The following is a 3,014-nucleotide window of genomic DNA, read 5'->3' as shown; positions in this document are numbered from 1 at the left end:
ATTTAATGAGTTTATTCTCAACATTTTATCTCGACTTTTTTTCTTGCAATTTAACAACTTTTTTCTCATAATTTAATGAGTTTATTCTCAACATTTTATTTCGACTTTTTTTCTCGAAATTTAACGACTTTAATCTCGAGATGGTTTTATTTTTTTATTATTGCTTGGCCCTAATCCTCTTCCGTAAAGTATAAATAGTAATTTTCTACCCCGATTTTAGCCTCTGATTTGAATGATCCGCTAGAGGGGGGCGTGTCTGCTGTGATACTTAATGAAAATGCCCACTTTTATGATTGGCTAACATCTGTGCATATGAAACGAGCATTACATGTGGAACTCTCTTGAAAACTTTTACTGCATTTTTACTTAAACAGCCGCCAAGCTGAACTAATGGTGAAAAGTATTGATTATATCGTTATATATTTAGAACTGCTTCCATCACATCAAAGGTTGCAGCCAAACACTGTCATGTTTACTGGGCATGCGATGATCACAGTAGCAATGCTTCCATCTAAAGTAATTTATATGCAAAATTGGAATATTGCATAAAATATTTGCGAATCATTTTTGTATATAATAAATTACTTGCTCCTCAGAGCGCGCAGACGGAATGCAATAAACACGGTCATGTTATCTTGCTTTTAGAGGCGGATGACTGCTGTTTGTGAACGCAGTCATGAAAGATAGCTATACCGAACCACTTTGATGACAGACTTTGGCTTCAAGATGACCAAAACAACATTTCCCATCACGCAAAGTCACATGACTTTTTTGATGCGCATCGAGGAATTTATTTATTTTATGTACTTCCATTGTATTTTATGCGCATGTTTTCTTAGCGAAAAATAATTATTCGACTCAAACATTTTTTATGCGCATTTTGCGTTTACATTGAGCGTTTTTATGTGATATCCCCAAATGTGCATAAAAATAGGTGGATGGAAACATAGCTAATGATCTCCTTAATGCAACGCAATCTGACCAGTACATTCATCGTAACTAATACAGGTAAAACACAATGTAAATAAGAGACTCGTTGAGCAGTTTACAAACTGTGTCATTGATTTTAACAGAAGTTTCGGCGAAAATGCAGAAATCAAATCACTGATAGACTCACACTGCTCTTTGATTGCTTTATAGATATATATATAGAGATTTATAGATATAAAGAAAATATAGATAACAGATGGTTTTCATGCTACTAACAGGAACAGTGTAAAGTTGACTGTTTAGTCGCTGGCGTGATTCACTTAACAGCAGTAAAACACATTGCCACAAAGAACGTCTGTACACGTGCTGCTGCTCTTTACAGAAAATATAGCGTTTTCTGGGTTACTTACTGAGTATTTCCTTTAATAACCATCATAAATTATAAAATGGTTATTCAGAACAGAAAGTGCTGTTCATGTGCATGTCTCTTATCTAATAATGGGTGAGTAGTTTCACGCTGCTACATAAAAGCCTGTGCTGCACAAGACTGTGTTGATAAATAGGTTTGCAGTGCATTACAGTATTTTCTGCTTCAGTTACATGCAACAAAAATAGACACTAAATTTCTACTCGCACCTGCAAATGCGAAGCTTGCGTACACAGTCGGTGTGAATAATGTGGCCTGTAAATGTGGGCACTGAAATAAATACACGCTGCTATGAAACAGGTCGTACTGTTCTGAATTTTTCAGTGCACGTCATTCAAAACAAGCTTTTATAAGTCTTTTCATCAAAAGTAAAAGCATTCTCCACCTCTGAAATGACATTTATTTTCTGCAGAAGAAATTATGGCTGGAGAAAAATATTTTATTTTAATATTTGAAATGTAATATTTCTAATGCAGTTTTGTGTTTGCTATGTACAGTATTTTACATGACATGCAGACAAAAATATATTTATTGTGGCCATGAATTAAGATTTTGTTCCATAATTTTAGCAAATCATGGCCATGTTGTACTATTTAATTCCCTCGTTTTGATTTAATACAAATAAAGGAAATAATTAATACAATGTGGCCACAATTTACTAAAACAAGGGAACAAAATCTTAATTTATGTTGCATGCATAGTTTCATTATTGAACCTCATGACATTGTTCAGGTCACATGTCACATTTTACTCTAAAATCAATCAATGTAATTTTAGTAAACTTGAAGTTAAAGTATATTTCCCAAGTATACTAATATGAATTCACCAATAGCATACTTGTAAGTGCACTATTTAAGTACTTACTTTTTAGTCAATAAAAGTATAATTTTAAGTGAAGTGAACCATCACTAGTTGTGAAGTATAGTTTTTCTTTTGTATTGCAACAACACTGTGAACTATACTACAAGTAAAGTTGTACATTTACTGTTAGTTTACTAATTATATACTTTCAAACTATTTTTAGCTCATGAGAGTACATTTTGAATTAAACTACTAGTAGTTTTTATATTGTACTTTGTTATACTTTTATATTATATTATTAATCACAACTATAAGCCAAATATACTTAGAATATTTAATTGTACTTTTCTTCAGTGTATCTCAATCAAAAGATATCGTGAAAAAGTAAATTTTTTTGTAACCTATTTAAAAAAGTGAAACTTTTTTTCAGTAAATGAGCATCCCTACAGTATAAATTCCGGGTATCTCTTGTTCTTTGAAACCACAATAATGGGGAAGACTGCTGACCTGGCAATGGTCCAGAAGACAATCATTGACACCCACCACAAAGAGGGTAAGTCACAGAGGGTCATTACTGAAAGAGCAGCTGTTCACAGAGTGCTGTATCAAAGCATATTAAATGCAAACTTGACTGGAAGGAAGAAATTGGGTAGGAAAAGGTGCACAAGCAACAGGGATGACTGCAAGCTTGAGAATACTGTCAAGCAAAGCCGATTCAAACACTTGGGAGAGCTTCACAAGGAGTGGACTGAAGCTGGAGTCAGTCATCAAGAGTCACCACGCTCAGACGTCTTCAGGAAAAGGGCTACCAAGCCACTTCTGAAACAGAAACAACGTCAGAAGCATCTTACCTGGG

General features: G+C 34.0%; 1 protein-coding gene across 1 annotated transcript in view; it reads right to left on the bottom strand.

The window, feature by feature from the left end:
- The window catches only part of LOC107696733 (alpha-actinin-3-like), a 46,571-nt gene that overhangs the window by 11,568 nt on the left and 31,989 nt on the right, over window positions 1–3,014 (bottom strand). The window lies entirely within an intron of this gene.

The sequence above is a fragment of the Sinocyclocheilus anshuiensis genome, unplaced genomic scaffold, assembly GCF_001515605.1.
Source record: "Sinocyclocheilus anshuiensis isolate Anshui unplaced genomic scaffold, SAMN03320099.WGS_v1.1 scaffold1091, whole genome shotgun sequence".
Lineage (NCBI taxonomy): Eukaryota > Metazoa > Chordata > Actinopteri > Cypriniformes > Cyprinidae > Sinocyclocheilus > Sinocyclocheilus anshuiensis.
This window is presented reverse-complemented; position numbering and strand designations above follow the sequence as displayed.